A 21306-nucleotide genomic window follows, 5' to 3' on the forward strand; every position below is an offset into this window, starting at 1 on the left:
AAAGAAAGAAAAAGAAGAAAAGTGGTTAATGGAGGGGAAATGTGACCTCAAAATCAGATTGTGGTTCATGGTATGTTGCTCAAATTTCAACAATGCCTTTGTGTATGGATGAAACATACTGTAAATACATGACTCACCACAGCTTTCACAGCCACCTGTACGAAATGGTAGATGGCTCTCCTTGTTTCTCCATTTGTAAAAGATATTAATGTATTTACAAAAAAGGTATCCAGGCCTGGTTTACATGTCCAGTTACTTGGACATCTTACCAAGACTCCTCTCTCCTTTTATTGAACAAAGCAAATATTAAGACTGTGTGTAGCAGGTGCACACACCACCAAGTGGTTGGAGTTAGAGAGTTGGTACTGGGAGCCCTCAAACAAGATGTGGCTTTGGAAGGACCATTATGTTCTCCTGACTCCTGAGAGCAACCCTATACTGTCAAATAAAGACTGCAGTGAGGTGCACTGCTGGGTATGAAGGGCAAGGATGGAATATGAAGTCATCTTAAAATAAGATCAGGGTTCATGAGATACAGCAGGTGTTATTTACCCATGTTTTTATTTATTAAAAGTCTTCTGTGCACTTGGGAGCACACTGCAAACCCCTGTCTTGCTGGGAGTTGGTAACATTGCCCAGACATCAGCAGTTTGGCACAGGATGAAACGCTGCCTGAAGTCGCTGAAGATCAGGCAGCACTTAAACTGCCTCGAGAGGAGCAGGCTGTCAGGTTTCCCTTTGTAACATGCTGGTTTGTGCCTGTGGGGATTAGCAGAGCCTGATTCCCTACAGTTGCCCCTCGGGGTTGGTTTCAAACCTAGACTCATGGATTTTCCATAGTGGGAGATTTCTGATGGTGTTTTCTCTGTGGCTTCTCTGATGTGCAGTAACGTGTGGGCTTGTACTTTGGGTAGCCAGACACAGCACCCTGCTCTCCTTTCTCCAATTAACTTTCTGCATCAAACTTATACGAATCCAGTTGTCTTTGAGACCAGTAAGTATGCAGCCACATCCAGATTCTGCATAGCTCCTTGAACTAAAAAAAATTGCATGCATTTGCTTTAGTTTCACAGCAGAGATCAGAAATTGCTATTGAAATGCCTAGAGACTGCACTTATGTCCCTTGGTTTGCTGTTGACTGGGCAGAAACAGGATTTGGTTTCTATGAAACACTCCCATCGAATCAGGGTTTTGTGCTGGACACATATTTGGTTCTATGTCTCTAGACAAACCATATTCTAAGTTCTGGCAACCTAATGGTTAAATTCAGAATTGTAAACAAGTAGGAATTTATGTTTTTATTTCTATTAATACCCTCCCAGTTATGGCACTCTATGTGGTGAGGCAGTTTTTCCACCATAGAAAATTTCCTTGGCTAGGTTTAGGCAAACATAAACATTTGCTTCTCTGGGATCTGTTACTTACCAGCATTTTTCAACTAATCAGCTTCCAGCAGGATGAGAAAAGTTCATACTAAACGCTTCACTTTATGAGTTTTGGATAGGGAAACATGTATGTGTGTGGGGCAGAAGAAATTGGTCCCGTGCAGCAGGGGTTGATTAAATTTGAAGGGTATATATGTTGGAATATTTCAGCTTCTTAGCACCTTGAAAAACTGAGGATTAGTTTGTATGCTAAATTCTGAGTGTCTTATTTTAGACCAAAAGCCTAACAGAGTGAACCCAATTATGGTGCAAGATGGTTTGCTTCCATCTTAGCAACTCTATTACAAAATCTGTTTTTCTTTTCCTTTTCATGTAGCCCTGGTAGACAAGAACTTTTATGCTTCCCTAGTGAAGCAGGTGAAAATGTCCTTTCAGTTCAAGGAAACAGTGACTCTTATATTGCTGCTAAGCTGGGCCCAAGATAGTCAGCCTAGGGATGGGCTACTTGGCATGGAATAATGAGATCCAAGTCCTTCAGCTAACACTGCAGACAAATCCTTTCTGAGGAAAGTACCTAGAGTTCAGTTAATTCCTTTCTGCTTCGTTTCTTTTATTTGCTTTTCATGCTCTTCTTCTCCTGGATGTAATTTGCCCAGGAAGAGAAATGCCTGGGGGAAGCCTATTCCTCTGGTAGGATTTCTAACTCTTTAAAATCCTGGGGATGGAGTTTCCTGAGGGTGTTTAAATCTGGCTGACATTCCCACCATCCTGTGGTTGGTTCGTGGCTCTTCCTCCTCACCATCCCCAAGAACCATCACTCCTCCTTTCCCACAGGTGTCCAAGACAGCAGGGAGCACTAATAAATGCTTCATTCTTTGGCTCAAGTGTTGCCTTTCACTACCAAAAAAAGGGTTCTAGGACCAACTTAAAATCCTCATTTACCCAAGCAAGAACTCTCAGGTCATTTTGCCTTCCCCTTTTGATTCTGGAGTCTGTAGGGATTGTGTTGTCCAAACAAGACCAACCCCTTTGCTTTTTAATGACAGCTGAAACTCCAATGTTGTAATGTAAATACAGTGAGGCTTTGAGGAAGAACAGAAAATAGAGGGACACTCACAGGGAAAATCACAGGAGTTGGCAGCACCCGTTTTCTGGCAGTCTCTGTGAGTCACTCAGACTGTCAGCAGGGCACAGAGGTCCAGGGTGTCCCATCAACATGACTTTCAGCTGTTGCAAAGGCCAATAAGCAAAGAAAAATCTAGAGGGAAACTCATCCCATAGTTCTCTTCATGTAGGTGGGTGAGATTTCCAACTGCACTGAACTGGAGGCTCCTCAACACCTGCTTTACTTATTAAAAAGTAAATGAGATTCCTAAAACATTCTTGATTTTTAAATAAATTGTAAGACAAGTGCCTTGGCTCCCACGGGGCAGCTGAAGCTGCACACTCACTGCTTCCTCACAGACTTCACAGCAAGCCTGTGAAACTTCTCTTTTTTAGTATTAGTCTTTATTAAAATAAACACAGTTTTTGGCAGTAAGTACTATTTTCTTTTGTAAGCTTAAAAAGGTGTTAGACAGTCGTAAAGGACTGCCACATAGCTAAGGTAGTGTCATTCTTGAATTACCAAAAATGGATGCCTTGCTATTCTAAAATACTTCAGGCAATGCTGCTGATTTTTCATCAGTTTCCTTAGTGAAGTTCCCTTAGTGCAGGCTGCTGAAATAGAAATTCTTCCACTTCTGTTGACTTTGTTCTTGCAGTGAAATTCTGCAATTGCACTGATCCTTCATCTCCAAGTTATCTACCTTCAGCTGGCATCCCCCCATCTGTCCCCTCATGTATCCAGTGCCTGTGTAGCTGGTTTGGGGACTGATGCTTCTACATGTAAAGCAAGAGATGCCAGAAGTAGCAAATGGTGCTTTTCTGAGCACAGGCACAACTGTCCAGCCCCAGGATATCTGCTTGAGCTTTGTTAGCAGCTCCCAGACTGGGAAGAAGGAAAACCCTGCAAGCCATTTTTCAGCTGATGGTGTCCGTGGTTGGACAAAGAGCTCCAGGTTTGATGTCTGGAAAATCAAAGTAGTTTTGTTGATGTCAGTGACGGCTTCGTGTGTCCTAGCCTGTGTTAGAGAAAAAAAATACTTTTTTTTTCCTCTCTCTGAAATAATTTTAAAGTCTTCACTTGGAAATTTCATAGGGAGAATCTTGTGCCCTGGGAAATTAACATTTATTGAACAGTCAACCAACCAGAAGGGGGGAAGGTATGTTTTGAGCTTCTCACTTGTAAGGTATTTTGCCCAACTTGACAGCTGACATCCCAGCATGACAAAAGCAACGTTGAAGAAACTGGAAAGCAAGCAAACCTTTTCTCAGAAACCAAGGTTTCCTGTTACAATATTTTGCACGTTGCTTATCTTCATACTTGCTATCCAGTTGAATGGCAGATCCCCCATGAATTGTAAAAGAACTTATCTTCTCAGTTTCGCAATCTACTTGGGCAAATTGCCATTTAAGCCCAGGGAAACCTGACACATCTTTTTAGCATGAAGTGTTAAGTAGCTAAAATGACAACTATGTCCATTAAATCATTCAAGCAAGTAGAAGGCTCACATTTTATAAGGCTCTAACTAGCTCTTCTTCTCCTACTACATTAAGCTGTCACCACTTCTCATATTTTAAAGTATCTTTATGACCCACTTTCATCTTTTAAACATTTTGATAGAGCTAACAAAAAGTTATGGAGGTGTTGCTAAGGAAGATGGATTTTTCATTCTAGGAAAAAATTCTCATGCTACTCTCCTTTTCACTCCTATCCACAAATGTTTTTCTTCTCCAAAGATAGATACAAGGAAGAAAAGTGATGAAGTTTTCCAGCTCGGTTGAAGTGAGTAAAGGTGTCAGAGAGTAAAAGCTGAGGAAGAAAGAGGGCACGTTGTGACATCCCAGGAGCACTATGCTGGAACAGTGGCTGATGTTGTACCTGTCTGGGGCCAGTGGAGCTCAAGGGGTTCTTTTTACTTCGTGTCATTGGGGATTAAAAGCAGGCTTTTTCTGGATTACTTTGAGATTTTTCTGAAGTAATCTGCTGGTCTTGATTGCAGTCCTGAAAGGGAAACAAAAAACCAGTGCTAGGATTGACATGAGTCAGCGTGACAGAAGGGAGGTTGGGGATTTCAAGGACAGGGATTGGATTCCCCTATTGTCCCTTGTTCCCTCAAATGAGGAGGGAGGCTCAGAGAAAGGGAGGAATGAGAAAATGTGGGGTGCTGTTTTCTCTGCAGCTTGTTGTGTTCAAGAATGGGCCAAGATACCAAGACTGTTTTTCTAGAGTTGAACACAGATGTTGCAGGAATCATCTCAGTCATCCTCTGCTCCCAGTCAAAGTCCAGCTGACTTAGTGATGCTTTACCTGGGCATAAGAGTCTCTTTATGTAGGATCTGGGTTGCTTCACCAGGGCATTTGTCTACTGTGACCTTCTTTAATGACAGACCTTTTGCAAGGGTCACCAGATATACTATGGTATTTCTGTGGGACTAAATATCACATCCTTGGTGACCTGCAGTTCTGGAAAGCATTCACTCAGTGACCAGTGTTGGTCATTGCAGGAGAAAAAGGCAGTTTACAAATATTTCTGCCAACACAGAAGTGGCACCTTTCATTGTTCTAGTAATTACTGTTTCATTCTCAAAACAGCTACACACTTTCTCCATCATCTCATTGAAGCTGCTGCAAACTCTTCCAGCAATTCTTGAGCTCATTAACAATCATTGCAGGGAGCAGCTAAGGCTATGCAGAGCATTCTCTCTCTCTCTCTCTCTTCTTTTCCTGTTACCCAAATGCCTTCAAGTATATTGGAATCTTTTGCTCTTGGTAGTCTGTAATTTAGGAACTCTTGGGGCTCACTGAATGCATTTCCTTCTTTCCTTGGCTTATTTTATCATTACTGCCTTCAATTTTATAGTAAGTGCATGGCAGCTACCACTTTCACATTCTGTGCTTGCTGGATACACATATTAGAAAGAAATAAAGTCAAAGTTTACAGCGATAGGCCAGAAACTCTTGCCTCTTATGCATGAAGACAAAAGTGGGCAATTATTTTGCAGTATCAGAGTTCATTCCAACTGTTCTTTGTCAGAAAATTTTGTTTTGTTTGAGAACAATGAATACACTTCATGGCATTTTGGGTCTGAAGGGACATCACTGATCACCTGCTCTGACCTCAGCACTTACCCATCTGGGTGGGGATAAATGAGATTGAGATATGGTTTATTGCACTGCATGTATCTGACTTTCCAATCATGGTTTGAATGTGAAGGGAAAATGGGTTTTTCTCCTTGGTTTCATAGATAAAAAGGTCTTTTATCAGACTGCAAAAACTAATCAATCATTCCTTGATCCATTAAGAATGAGCAAATGGGCTGCTGCTCAGAGATTGTTCAGGGTGAATTACTTGATCAATAGTTTCAGCCATCAAAAAAAAAGCTTGTGTTTAATGCAATTCTGGGATCCACTTTAATCTCCAAGGGTCTGCAGATACCACTCAGGAGAGGTGCTCATCATTAAAGTGCAATGGACTGAGAGGAGGAATGGACTAAGAAATATTTAAAACAACTTTTGGACTATCTTCTTGACATGAGACACAGATTTTTACCTTGATAATTCAGCATGAGGGTGCTGAATTCAGGGGCAAGGTGGGGAGTAGGCAGAGTGCATTTGAAATCCTTCAGGGAACATAACAGGCTGCCTGCTGCAACCCTGCATGCTGCAACAGATTTGAGTGACTAGCTGGGCACCCCCTTTTTGTGCTGGAAGTTCATAGGGGGGAAGCAAGAGAATATCATGTGTTCAGCCTTAAAGCTGAAGTTTGCCATGTGAGTTGGCCTTCATTTGCATGATGGCAAGACAGAAAAGCATATAGCCAGACTGTAGTTTTGTAATTGGTCTGAGGGTTGAACTATAGGCTGAGGGCATCTGTTGGTCCCTGCACAGAACAGCACTGAGTTCAAGCCTCTGGAACATGGGACATTCAATCTATAAAATCATCTAGTCAGGCCATTGAGTTTTAGTCCCCCAAATTTCAACCTACTCTGCTTCTTGAGAGTGAGATGTGGATTCCATTAGATAGCTGGACTTGATCCAATGACTGTTGAAATAACTTGAGTTTTCTGTATTTTCAATGGAATAAGCCTGTTTCAAAAGTACAGCTATTTGAATTTATAAAAATGAGTGACTTTGTCATATTTCCTTGATTACCCTTCTCCCTTAAGATTTTGAATAGTGTACATTTTTATGGCACTGTACAATTCATATCTCACTTCATGGTGTCCCCACCAATGGCTGCTGATGCTATTTCTGTTTTACCTTTTTATTTGAACTGGAAATGTTTCAGTAACTTTCCAAATGTTCTGAGCTCTTCATTGGCAAAAACCATTTACAGGCAGCGATGATCAAATGCACATGTTACGGCTGCGCCTGGCTGGTTTAATGGACATGTTTGTCATTTTCCTTTCACCCTTCAGCTTTATATTCAGGCCAGACACCCTGAGAATCTGACCTTCTCCATTGCCAGAACAGCATACCATTCCCATCCCTTGCGACCGCAAGGCGTGAACAAAGGAGCCCCAAAGCAGCAGTACCAGCCCCTCGTCATGCTCGAGCAGGCTTATATCATCTAGTGCCAGAGCACCTGAGGATATTATCCTGTACCCGATCAACTTCAAAACTTCAACAGGTACTGCCCTATGTTGTTAGAAAATGTTATCTTTTCAAAAGGCCTGGAGCTCCAACTGTTTCCCAGGTTAATCACAAGTGACCTTGCAGCAATTTCCGAGAGCGCAGGCGCAAGGTGTTAATGGCTGGCACTTACTGATGCAAAGAGATGCCCCTGATTTCATTTTATTCCAGCTTTTTTGATGTGCAGAAATGTTTTCCTATCCAGAAAAAAACTTTGAAACAGAATCCAAGTAAGTCCTGGGCTGCTGTCCCTGAAATCCCTCCAGAAGAAATCTGGCTCTCATTCGTTTGTTTGTACTAGTTACTGCACACATAATTTATCTCCCATATATATAAAGTGCAGAAATACATCAGAATGTGCACAGATCTCTCCATCTTCAGTAATCCAAACAGCCCTGCAATCACTGTTACTTTTTATGTAAAGTTTTAAGATGTTGAGACTCAGTGCAGCAAAATTGTAGGCTGTGCTGTATTTATATCTCATGTTTTCTTCTAGCGTTATATAAAAACAGGGTCTGTCCATTTTACATGCTACTTTTTTCCTTTGCAATCTATTTCATTTTGCATAATTTCACTGATGGCTTTTAGTACTGACTCTTCCTACTTTGGTGAAAATACCTGTGCTTTGCACTGATGCAACTCTCAGGAGAGAGTCCTGCAATCCAGGCAGCTCAGCAGTGACAGACATTGCCATGGTTTGCACAGATGAGATGCTGCAAGGGATCAGGGCCACAAAAAAAACAACTGGCCATCACTTAGGGTTCTTCAGTTTATTTGACTCCTCAGTTGTTGATTAAAATGCAATACAGTAAAAGGACTGTTATGCAAATGAAATCTTCCATGTTTACATGCAACCCAGCCACACACAGGCTCAGATTTGCTAATCAGGTTATAGACTGTTAACATGAAACAACTCAGAGGCACTGAGGACATGAAGCAGCATGTACTGCTGGTAAACCTGGCAGGTTCCCTACTTGTCCAGTATTATCCACCAAACCCCACAACCATCCTCTGCTCCCCCAGTAGAATGCCACTGCTGTGGTTTTACCCTGGGATAGCTTTGGTAGAAGCCTGAGCTCTGTTCACCAAACCTGAACTTTGGAGCTGAAGAAATTTTGGGGAAAATACCATCTCTAGTTGCCATTATGACACTCTATGGGAATGTAGCTGAGAAGGGCAATGTTTCCTCTTGATACATGCCCATTATAGTGAGTAACATATACCTGGTCCTCTTGATTTCAAAAATGTAGTTGCTGTAAGGTCATAATCGAGTCACTGGAGGACCAGTGGTGGGATATTTCTGTCACAGAGAAATTATTAGAATTAAGTAACTGTTTTCCTTATTAATATATCTTTGTGCACTTCAAGGAAAAGGAAAACCCATTAGTCACTCATGGGCAAGCTGAGCTTTGCAATTATTATCTGTCTTAAAACGATCAGCTATTTCCTTGCAACTGCAGAGCTAAGTCATCTGCTGGGTGACTGGTGGTTACTCTGTCACTGAGCCAATTCCTACTTGTCAAAGCTTTGGCCCATGACCCTTTAGCACAGATTCAACTTGGAAGGCAGTTCTGGGTCTTTGATAAAACTCTGCTTCAAGTTTAACTCTTGCTCATGCAGCAACTTCAGTACGTTTTAATCTTGAGAACAACAATGTGGTTGTGATTCTCTTTGTCTTGTGTGAAACCAGTTATATGAACAGGGCAAATGTTGGTAGTTTTTTTCTGAGCCAGAATTGGTTGGCAAGGTGTGTGTTGTGAAAAACCATAAACAAGAAATACATTGCAATGAAGGAAAATCACAATTCTGCTTCATTTCATTTGGGGCATCTTGCTAAGGAGTAACTGGAAATGAAATGTGGGGCTGCTCTGTGTACACCTGAGGGATGCTGGGTGCTTAAGGCTGATGCCAGGGCAATGGGGAAATATCCAGAGTGCGTGCAAAAGCATGGAGAGATGAGACTTCCATAGAAGGATGAAGCAATTGAGGTGAAAAAGAGGGTTGATGGGTTTGAAGGAAAGCAAGTACCTGCCTAAGCACTTCCATGCATGACCTTTTTAAAGCATTGTTGTCTGATCATTTCTGGAATAGGAGAAGTCTCAGATTGTGGAGCCCAGAGTAATCAGAGTTAGAAAATTAGGGAAGACTTTTACCTGTCTCAAGTGGCTTTATGTTTTCTTTGTTCTTTCAAAATCCAAATACTGGATTATCTGCCAAAAAATGAGTTCTTTAGAGAATAACATCTGTGCAGCATTTATGATGTATGCCAAAAAACGTTTGATAAACTTGAATAACAATATTCTAGGATTCACAGTTTCATACATAACCAAGTGAATAACTAAACTATTTTTGGTCTTGTCATTGTAAAATGATGGATAGATACATCCAGGATGCTGCCTTGCAGCTGGACAGTCCTCATGCTTCTGGAGTGATTGGCTCTGCTCTGGCTAAAGGAAGGTCAGAGGGGGAATAAGGAATTTGACAGGGAGCTGTGTACCAGGATTTGGATCTCTCTGGAGGTCAGGCACAGCCCTGGGGTTGAATATTTGCATGATTAACGCTTTGCCTGCTTCTGAAGCTCTGTAGAAAGCCCCAGCAGAAGTCATGCCAGCTCAGATGTCTATTTAAAAGACTGGAACATCCGGATTCCTGGGGTGGGCAAGAGCTGGTTGGGATAAATTCAGATGACTCAGCTGAAATTGGCAGCCCTGCTTTCTGTGAGCTGAGAATCCTGCCCAGTGAGCTCAGAGGCACCGCTTGGGTGGATTTTCTCAGCAGAGGAGGAGACCAGCTAGAGCCCAGTCTCTGAGCAGATCTGCTTTCTGCTGTGGGCACCTGAGGAGCTGCTGCAGTACTTGGGTCTTCCTTGCATGGATTCAAACCATGGTTGGAGTAATCCTTCAGGTTCCTCACTTCCATCACAATATGTAGTTAACCAAACAAAACTGCTGTGTCTTCACTTGCTGCCAACTGCAGCCACGTGGTGCTAAGGAGCTCTTCAAGGCCTGGCAACTCCCTCCCAACCAGAGAGAGACTTGTTTCCATTTGTCATTAGCTGATTGATGGCAAAATATATATTGAGTCTTTCTATAGGGCTGCAGAGGCAGGGAAAGCCCATCAGACCCCCAGGCTGTGTTCTCAGGCTGCTGGGAACATTGCTGTCACAGCAGAAGTGCCCTTGTTCAGCTATAGGTAGGGTTGTCTGTCTAATGGGTGGGAGTTTCCCCGTGAGGATGAGAAGGCAGATGGGTATTGGTGCTAATGGAAAGAGGTAATGCAGGGCAAGGAGCTTCTGAACATTTTGGCAAGTGAACAGAAGGAGAGTGCTGGCTGGAATTTTAATGACCTGGAACAAAGTGTTCTCCAGAACCAGTCCAGATCTGCTTGGGGTTGCTCTCATCAGGTTGCTCTCATAAAATATGTGCAAAACCTTCATTAACAGGACCTCAGACCCCTTCCCCATGGGCTTCATCTATTTGTTGGAGCCGTTTCCACCCCCTCAGAGCTATTTCTATGTTTTCTTGGCTTTTTTTCTGCTTCAAAGAAGAATGAGAATTATCTGTGAGACTGAGTTAAGGGCTTTGCTCACAATTGCTATCCTGGAGCACAAAGACCCACAGAGAGCATCAAGCTTGTTATGAGAGGGGGCAGAGGCTGGTAAGGCAGGAGAAAAGGATGGAAAACATTATTAGGTTGCAAGTAAGTGCCTCCTTTCAGGTGCTGGAAAACAGCACAAAGATTGGCACTTCATACAGTAAGCAGAGTCAGAAATGAAGTCCTTCAATTTAATGACTTAGGCTTTGTGTGTGTGCAAATTTTCTAATCACAGAAGTGAAGGCAAATGCTATTATCAAAGGCACAGGGTGGTTCAGTAAATCAGCCAGGCTTCTTTGTGCTATCAGCAAATCTAAAGATAAGAATTGAATCTCCTCAGAGCACATATCTGAGGTATAGTGTAATAAGTTGTGCTGCTGAAGCAGCCTGAAAAGCAGTGGCAATTAGATGAAACATTCCTTGTTTTTAATGAACATAGCCAAATATCTCTGTACTTGGTCTGTTAAGGCTGGGGGGGAAGGGGTTCCTTGTTAGGGTTCTTCACTGTGGTTCAACACAGAATTGAGGGACATGAGAGCATCTAGGAGTACAAAGAGGGTATTTTTTGTAGGTCGATTGCTACAGTTCCCCAAGCAGGGGCTTTCCTTTGTCCTGCACCTCTCCTGACAGCTGCTGGCTCCCATGGCAGCCTTCCCCAGGCTCTCCTCATCCACACACCCTTGGCTTCACCTGGAGAAGTACCACGGGGTTTAGGATTTCAAAGTTTTTTTGTGCTGTGTTGCAGGAGCTGGATCCTTATGAGAGGATTTTTTTTTAAGAAAAAAAAATTGGCAGGGGAGGCCCTGATTTCTTCTCAATGGCAAGCAAAGGGAGAGATGTCCATGTGTGTGCTTGGGCTCATGTTCAGCCCTTCCCCTGGCTGAGGTATCTGTGCAGGGGTGCACGGCTCAGCTCCTGTTTTTGTGCTGGGTTTGTGCACTGGGGCTGGTTGTCAGATTCACCAGTGAATAATCTTCCTTATCTGAAAACTTAAGAGCCTGCAATGGGCTTGTGTCTAAATTCTTGATTTGAAATAATTGAGCCTTTGGATGTTGGATGATACGGAGCCTTCAGGACACTGCAACACATGAAAAGGTGGAGATTTCAGTGCAGCAAACTTAAGCAGCCCATGTCTGCACTGAGACTCTGGGGAACTCGTTATATTTGTATTTGTCAGGGTTGTGTAGGTAGGTGTTTCTCCTATGGCTTCTTATTCAATGCCAGTCTGATTCATACTTTCAGCTACTTGTCATTTTTGCAGCTAAATTCCTTAGTGATGATAAGGTCTGGAGGAAAACAAAGATAACAAGTCAAGGCTAGAATGTGCTTGTTGCAAACCTGCCCAGTTTATGGATATTTCCTAAATTGTTTCTTTTTCAGATTAGTTCTAAATGACCCTTTCCTCTTGCTTCCCAGAATGATAAATGCACAGGAAGGAAAAATTAGTATTTCAAAGGGGAGCTAACAGTTTAAGGCTATGACTGCTTTCTTGTTCTTGTACATACATGAGTTCTGACCTCAATCCTCCAGCTCTGGATGTAATACAAGTAACACCAGCACCATTTCCAATAATAATAATAATAAGTAAAGTGCTACTTGGGTTTCATAGCCTGCCCCTCCTGATAACATCTGTAATTCAGAGTTAATCACCCACACAACACAGAAGTCAGCAGATATATTTGAATTCCTTTCTGTCTATTTAAATCCTTTAAATTACCCACAGGTTAACCCATGGATGAAAGCCACAAGGTATTAAAAAAAAAATAATTGGAAAGCAGCTAAAACATTTGCCAGAGCACCAGGATGCAGATTGCCCCATTTTAGTACAGCTGGTCCAAAGCAGGTTCTGCCATCTCCATGTTGGAGTGAACCTTAAAGCCCCATCTTTGCCTCTGCAGCCCTTGCTGCTCCCTGACCTCAGGGGCATGTGCCTGCAGCTGGCCCAGTGGCAGCAGCTGGGGTGAGCAAGGTGACTCTGAGAAGAGACATCCTGCTCCTGAGCTGACCATTTTACAGTATGAGTTAGAGCAATGTGAGCATCAGACAGTCCCAGACTCTTGTCACTTTGGGGCTTGGCACATGAAACTGAATTTTTCCCCCTGCTTTCACCTTTCTCCTGGCTCATGGAGTGGAGCTGGGTCTTCTCAGAGGGTCCATGGAGTCAGGATGAGCCTTCTCAGGGCCACCAACCTCTCCTGACCTGATGTGCATCCAAGGCACAGCAGCAGGAAAATACAAAATACACATAGATTGTGTCACTATAGTCAGTGACAGTACTTGGGAACACATTAACATTGGATTGGTATGTGATTCCTCTATGAAAGCATTTAGGGTGGGAAGAGAGATGATAAGATGATGTACTGTATTCAAACACAGGAAGTTCTTATTTTTGCTTGAATACAATTGTCTGTGAGCCAAGTGCTGTCTGAGTCAGACCCTGTTTCCTGAGTATTAGCAGAAGTGCACCTCAGGGCTGGATCCCTGCTACAGTTTGTTAAACTTCACCAAAATAAAAAAAAAAAAAATCCTTCTTTTTGCCTAGGGAGGCACATGGGTAAAACCAAAAATTGTAATTTATATCAAGAGATTACCTATGTTTTAAATTTTTAAATGGTATTTAAATAGCAATACACATGACTCTAGTTAGCTGAACACATCCCTAACATTACTATTCCTGCAGTAAGTGGCCTTCCAGAACAGTCTATCCTTAATAGAAAGGTCCAGAAAAAAATTGCTGGGTATTCACCCAGTAGCCTTGTTTGTCACTGGAGGTGTTTGGAGGTTTTAATGGACTTGAGTTGAATGCACAAAATTAAATAGAAATCTAGAAAAAACAGGAGTGAGAGGCAGCTGCAGGGAACCAGTGAGAAATGGGGGTTCAAGAGAAAGAGATTGAATTGGGAGAAGTGGAGAGGAGATGGCCAAGTTCCTTGCAATCCCTTTGTCACTCTTCTTACTCCATTTTCCCCAGCAGTTATGCTGGTTGGAGAGGAGAAGGCTTGTCATGAAAGATGGTTTTGTGCCAAAGGACATTCAGCCAGTTCCTGGGTAGGTTATTGCGAGGTTGGGAGACACTTTTGGAGAGAGAAAAAAAAGATGTATCCTGACTGAGAGCACAGAGAACTGTCCTCTGAGATTTGTTCTTGGGATGGGTTTGAGGCTGAATGCTGGCTTTGCATTTTTTTTGTCTTTTGAAGTTCAAAATTCAGCTGGTGAGAGAGAAACTTACCAAAGCAGCACGTGGGGAGTTCTGCTTGGTTCCCATGATATGAACAGTAAAGTTTCAGATTCCCAGTTGCCTCACTCCCTTTTCAAAGTTCAGCTCATGGAGATGTTGACCAAAATGTCAGAGGTGTTGTTTTTAAATAGGAGTAATAACAGTTGGGGGAGACTTATTCATTGACAGGAAAAAATAGGTAATTTTTGGTTGTACTCTGCAGCATTCCCTCGCTAGCTTATCCCATATTTTCATTAGTGAGATCAGGATTTGGACTGTGCACTTCCATGGTTGTCAGCTACGTGACACACCATGTCAATAAACATGGTGGAGGTGTTTTCTGGAATAATATCATATCCATCAGTTTAGAGGCTCCTTTTGCTAAAATACATCCAGGATTGATATCCAGCATAACCAGCAACCCCAGCACTAGATCATACCCATTTGTCCAGGACTGGCACTCCATCTGATATAGTCAAGGGGCACATTACAATATTCAACAAGTGTTATTTGTCCACTCCTGGGCAGTGAGAGTCCCAGAGATGCCCTTTCTCTATGTCTGTTTCAGCCAAATCTCATCTCCAAGTTGCATGACTCACTTTACATCCCACCACTTGCAAAAAGTCTCCCCTTCTTTGCCTGCTTGATCACGTTTCTCTGAGTGGCTTTGCCTTTGGGAGCTGGGGGTTGAGCTGGGGGGGCTGTTCTGAGGGTTGTAAATGAGGTATGTATGTGTGTACGTGCAGATCTCTATCTGCCACATGTCCAAGAACAGGAAACCTTTTGCTTGCTTTTTTGCCTTTCCCTCATCCTTTTTTTTGCTTTCCCTTATCCCAGGAATCCTGCTCATTGCCAAAACGTAAGAACAGTTCTGCAACACTTTGCCTGATATTTTTGCTTCACCTGAAAGAGCCAGAACTACAAATGCCAACATTCTTGTGAAAAAAAAATAAGAATGGTTTCTTGGGTTTGTTTCATCCAACCATTTCCAAAAGGAAATAAATAGGCTTAAATACATTCATAAAAATGCATGAAATGCACTGTGGGGACTTTTGAATGACAGTAAGAAAGGGGCAGAAATGTCAGGTTTTATATGTGCTGGTGTCAGCAGATTCTCCAACATCTCCAAATGGTGTTTGAAATTGTTAAGGCCCATGTAACTTTTTGTTAGTGCATATTTATCTTTTCTCCTTCAAATGCCAATATTTTTTTTTTATTATTATTTTTTAAACACATAGGAAAATATTGGCCTGATTAAAAACCATAATGAAAAAAAAAGAAAGAAGAGTGTTCCTTACTTCTAAAATGCACTGAAGTTTATCACTGGAAAAGGTTGTGAACACAATTGCTTGGTTTTGGGGTGAAAACATCTTAAATATCTCACGTTATTTTCCTACCCGTGTTAACATGATTTTCACTTCAACTGACAGTTAATTCCAAATCAGTCTTTCCACCTGAAAATGTTTGAAATTGTTTCTCTGGCTGTGTTCTGGTTTTCTGTGGATTGTTGCCTGGGGCAGCATTTTGTGTATTGATAGTCTGGCTTCTGCTTGTAGCGTTTTAAATTATTTCTTTCCCTTTTGTGCTGGTCTTTAAGCATAAGAGCATCTAGAGCTACAGCTGTTCCCACAGCAGGATCTGAAATGACTCTGAATTAATAATCTGGAATCTACTATGAATTCAGTGTTTTCTCTCCTTGCTGGTGCTGTGTGTCCTCAAGCCTCTGGGGCATCTGCAGAGATCCCAGCTGATGTGCTGGTTCAGAGAGCAGCAGAATAAAGACTAGTTTTTCTTATTCTGTCTGCAAATACTCATCTTGAATAGCAGGTGGAGAACAAGACAGAAGGGAGAGGTTTAAGCAGTGAAATAAAGCAGGACCTATTTTTTATTGACCACCTCTCAAGGCTTCCTGCACTTGAGACCCAGCCAGGAGGTCCTTGCTGGGCAGTGCAGTGGCTGAGGAAGGCACACACACTGTTTTATTTTGAACACAATATCCAAGATGTACCATGCCTGACTGCTCCTTGTTGCCTGTTGTTGCGTTTCTCCCTTGGTTTTGGCAACTGCTGGAGAACAAGCACCTGAGACCCATCCAGTGGCCCAGCTGCAAGGCAGAGCCCTGTGCCTGTCCTGCAGTAGCACTCGTGTCTCTTGCTTTGCTTTTCCTGGGGATGGTGGAGCTCAGTTCAGCCACATAGCCAGGTGTTTGGGAGGGTTTATAGTGGATTTAGTACAAGCTGAAGAAATAGAACTGTAGTAAAGAACTAAATAGGAAGCTGTTAAAATACCACTAAATTAAGGAGAAAATAACCACCTTCTCCTTTTCTGTATTTACATAAAGGATAGCTTCTAATGCCTTCCCTTCTCACATCTCCCCAGCCCATTGTTGTGGGAATGCCCTTATTTCCATCTCACCCCCCACAAACTCCAAAGTAGATGCTTTTCTTCTGATATAATTTATTTCAGCATTTCATTCAGCCTGCTCACAATCACACTGGGCTCTAGCACTCGTATTCCCAAATGCCCCAGCAACTCAAGATGGTCACAGCTGTGGGGTTTTTCACTTTTTTTTTTCTTTCACCCTCCAATAGCCTTTTCTAGCACCTTTCTTGTTCCCTAGGGAGGTGGCAGGCAGTGTAGCACAGACCAAAGCCAGTTCCCAGCATCTGAGGGAGATGACAAGCCCTTTTTGTGACGGTGTCTTCAGGGGATGAAATGTGCTAACACAATGCAAATCACCCTTATGAAACAGCCAAATGTCTTGGGTCTCCGTCCTAAAAATATTCCACAAACATGGCTCTGGTGCATTTCTTTCATTTCCTCTAGTTGGAGGCCAAATAATCTGAAAATATATCCGTTTTCTAGCTGTCCTGTGTTATGACACAGCTGGAGTTGGTTAAAATCTAGAGGGCAGTATCTGGCTTAAGCTGATGGGTCTTTGTGCAGCTTTGATTTATTATTCTAGAACAGCCTGTCCCCCCTATCCTGCAGATAGTTTTATTTTGTTTTAATGAGAAAACCAGGAAAAGTCTGAAATAGCTTTGCTCTCGTGCTCTCCATGTGTAATGCAAAGGAGAGATCCAGGCAGGCAGAAACCCAGGTTTCTCCAAGTCAAAGTGATTTTCCCCCATTTATTGCTCTGCAGGCAGGGATGGGTGCTGGGTCATTTCAGGCAAACCTTTGGAGAAACTTTGTCTTCCTCAATTTTGTAGGGCCCAGAAAGACAGCTGATGAAGGTGGTGTTTGTATTTCTCTAAGCCAAATTTATATTCTCACATTTTAACCAGGAAACCAGGTAGCTAAAAGCCCGGGGGACATTTTCTTCCCTCTAAGGAGGATACTAACCAGCACTAACCGAGTGCTGGTTCAGGCACCTTTGTGTGGCACAGTGAGCCACTTCAGAGGTTAGCAAGAAGAAAAATAATTGAGCTAATTATCTCAGTATTTAGTGTTTCTTTTCAAGTGTAAACTTCTGGTGGTTTCTGCTTTCCACAGCACAGGTGCATCCCGCAGGTGGGAAAGGGTGTCGGGTTTTGTGGAAAATCCTTCCCATCTGCATCCCAAGTGCACAGCAACTGCATCTTTTGGCTCCTAACAAAGGTTCTTAGTTTGGAGCCAGTTTCTCTCTCCAGTGAGGGTGGCAATAGGGATCACAGGATAAAGCAAAGCCACGAGGACAATTATATTTTAAACGTGTGTGCTGAACTTGTGATATACAAGAGTTAAAAGATGATTTAACTTTACCCTCAATTATTCTAAACTGACATTGAAGAAAGAGAAGGGCGGTTTTAATGGAAACCATAATAATAAACTTTGCTGTAAAGTGGAGGAAGCAGGTCTCTTCAGACCGTGGCTCTGGTTCAAGTCAGAGATTACTTTCTAATTCCTGAACCTGTGCCCCCAGTGCAATGTCTGCTGGACGCCGGCTCCTCTCCCGCAGCAGCTCCGGATGAACTGAAACAAGCCCTGGCTGCCTCAGGAGATGTGAGCGGGTGTGGGACTGGTTGTGCTGCAGCCTTAGCAGGCAGGGAAGAGAAAAACCTCTGATTTTAAGCCATCCTGGCACTTTACTTAAAGTTCTCTGAGGTCAGCTGGGGTCCCTGGATCAGACCTTCATAATAAGCAGCTGTTGATTCCAGACAAAGCAAAAGAAAAACCTGATTTTCTTTGGCTTTGAGGATTTGTTGTGTTGTTTTTTTTTTAAAGGAGGAAGAGAACCTCAAAGGACATTTCTTTGTTTTCCCCTGAAGACTGTACTCTTGGCTGCAGACCATCTCTCCTGTACTCAAGCCCTTAAGTGCATTTTCTCTCCTTCCCCCCGCCTACCCTTTATTTTTCCTGACAGAGGAGACTGGCTGCATGTTGCCCTCAGCTATCCCAGGGAAGCTGTTTCCCAGGTGGTGGCAGATATCTACCAGAGGACAGGGAGGGTGCACAGCATCAGGCACTACTGTGCTGCCCCATCCCAGGCCCGTGCTCTCCATGGGACCAGTGAGCAGCTCTTCTGCTTCTACAGAGCATTAGGGTGAGCCATGCACTGCCCCTCCATGGGCAGCAAACCCTCAGGGTCTTTCTCTTACCAACCCCAGCATCTCTTACCTTTCTTACAGTTACACTACCCATCCATCTTGTGTGATCTTTTCACTGATTTCAGGTCAGAATGGATTTACAGGCTGGGGTGTCTGGGGTAGGGGTATTTCTGCATCACCAAGCAGCCTTTTGTATTGCCATTAAGGAAATGGCTGGTTTCTTGCCTGGACTTAGCTCCTTTGAGGCATCCCTGCTGCTCAGCCTGCTGCAGGTGTTGGTGCACTGTAAATATTTGTTAAAATCCGCTGGACCACAAATGGCCACAAATAGGAGCCCTCTAGTAACAGAAGCAGCTCCAACACTGAAACAGTTTGGGAAGTTTCGACTTCTTCATATTGCCACAAAGAGACACTTCTAGAATCATCATGTTAAAAAAAAAAATTAGACTTTGTAAAAAAAGGAGAGCACCATGGAACATCTTTTATTTTGAAGGCGTGAAGTGAGTCCTAGAGATCTTGCAGTACCTTTGTAAGACTCTAGGACACCTTTATTTAAAAAAACATATTACGAAACAGTGTTTTTCAGTCAGCTAAAATAGGAAGGAAAAATGTGTTTTGTGGTCTAACCATGGTCCCCATGATCCTTTACCTGACTAAGTGTCTGGTTCAGAATCAATCCACAAGTGCCAGATTTGCAATTAAGATGGGATATGTTTATTCATGCTACCATAACACATGAGCAATCGAGTCCCGGAATGCCTTCCCTGCTAACCAGGCTCCTTGCTGATGGCCAGGTCTCTCTCATGGTAGGAATTGTGAAACAACCATTTGCTTATTAAGACTCCTTTTTCAACAACAACAACAAAAAAACCCAAAACAAAACCGAAAAACCAGAAAAGAAACAAGGAGTCCAAATCCTGTAAACAGGTTGTTTACTATTGAAGAGCAGGGAAAATGGTTACATGTGTGGGGCTGTGGGGGAAGATCCATTAGCTGCCAGCAGCCATCTGGACCTGGTACAGCAGACTGATGTCACCTAATTGTGACAGTATCAGCCTTTTGGGTCTCTGTTTAGTTCAGCAGTTATTTTTTTAGCCTTTCAGAGTACAGAAGTCAGGGGATTGGCTTTTTGCTTTTCCTGTTGTTGTTTTTTACAATTTATTTCTTAATGAGTGGGATGTTTCCCCTTCTTTTTTTAACCCCACATGCTAGATCTTTGGATAGGACCTAAGCTTACTCATTCTTTCTTCCAGACAAATAGAAACAAATATTTAGTTTAAAAAGCAATAGAAAGAAAAATCCCTTTAAAGCTCATGTATCTTTGTGATCCTGGAGCTGAACTGAGCTGTTTATATAATTTCCTTAGCCTGAATTGCAGAATGGATGCAATTGAAAACATTCTTAGAGCAGCCAGAAAAAAAACAACCATGAGCTCCAAAGGCCAGAAGACCTGGCTGGTTTCAAGCTTTTGTAGTACATGCTTCAGGCTGAGCTTTGCCTGCCAGCCAGGACCGTGCAGCACAGGAGCCAAAGGGGAGATGCTGATGTATCCAGGCAAGGCTCCTTCTGCACAACAGCTTGAGCACCGTGGCTGCTCCTTATCTGGTGGGATGTCACCACATCTGGGGCAGCACTGGGTGCCTGGGGCTGGAGGGAGTGTCTATCCTCTTGGCACCTGCCTGGTGAAGGCAGCTGGTGAGTAGCCAGGCTGCAAGCACTGCAGGTCTCATCACACCAGGATGAGAGGGGAGTCTGACCTGCATCCTTGCTGGACCCATTTGAATTGGGTGTGCCATGTTGCACCAGACTGGTTAAAACGTGAGAACATAAATTTAGGTTGTTGGGCAATGGGAGGAATAATGCAATTCAGCAAGGGCAGACCCTGCCCCTACTCATCTTTTGCTCTAAGCACATGGTGGCTCTTATCCCCTTGCTTGCTCTCATTTGCAGGTACCTGTTTGTTCATCTGCAAGCCCACCTCTTGGCACCTGCCTGGTGAAGGCAGCTGGTGAGTAGCCAGGCTGCAAGCACTGCAGGTCTCATCACACCAGGATGAGAGGGGAGTCTGACCTGCATCCTTGCTGGACCCATTTGAATTGGGTGTGCCATGTTGCACCAGACTGGTTAAAACGTGAGAACATAAATTTAGGTTGTTGGGCAATGGGAGGAATAATGCAATTCAGCAAGGGCAGACCCTGCCCCTACTCATCTTTTGCTCTAAGCACATGGTGGCTCTTATCCCCTTGCTTGCTCTCATTTGCAGGTACCTGTTTGTTCATCTGCAAGCCCACGAAGCTCAGGAAGGACACAGTCACTGCTCTCAGCAAGGTACAGAGGGTCTGCACCCTATGCCATCCATGGGGGGAAAAAAAACAGGCGGATATTCATTTTCATGTTGTAAAAGGAAAATTCCCACTTGGGTGTCTGCCCAGCATCATGTAACATAAGTAGAGAGAAGAGTTTTGCTCTCAATTTCTGCAGCTTTTCATGCCATGCTTCAAAGACAGCCTGAAAGAAATGGAGCAACATTCATGGCACCTTTTCTTCCCCCCCTTTCTTTCTTTTAAACAGGGAAAAAAAGGACTCTTGAAAGTGCTCAGGCTGAATTAATTTGAAATTCCAAAGTGCGACATTGTTGATGAATTTCAGACTGTAAAGTAATTCTACTTAGGAATAGCTGGAAAACTTACTTCCTGGCAGAGTGACCATCAGAGGTCCCTTCCAGCCAGCAATGCTACAATCCTTGGATGTGTCTTAGAACTTGTGAACCAGAATCACAGTTTGAAAAAAAAAAAAGAATTCTTGAAGTTTTGTGATCATATATATAAGCACCTGGTGTCATTT

General features: G+C 43.0%; 1 pseudogene; it reads left to right on the forward strand.

Annotated features, from left to right (window-relative positions):
- LOC104394474 overlaps nucleotides 1–21306 on the forward strand; it is a 44147-nt pseudogene that overhangs the window by 22766 nt on the left and 75 nt on the right.

Source organism: Chaetura pelagica, unplaced genomic scaffold, assembly GCF_000747805.2.
Source record: "Chaetura pelagica isolate M959 unplaced genomic scaffold, ChaPel_1.0 scaffold428, whole genome shotgun sequence".
In the NCBI taxonomy this organism is placed as follows: domain Eukaryota; kingdom Metazoa; phylum Chordata; class Aves; order Apodiformes; family Apodidae; genus Chaetura; species Chaetura pelagica.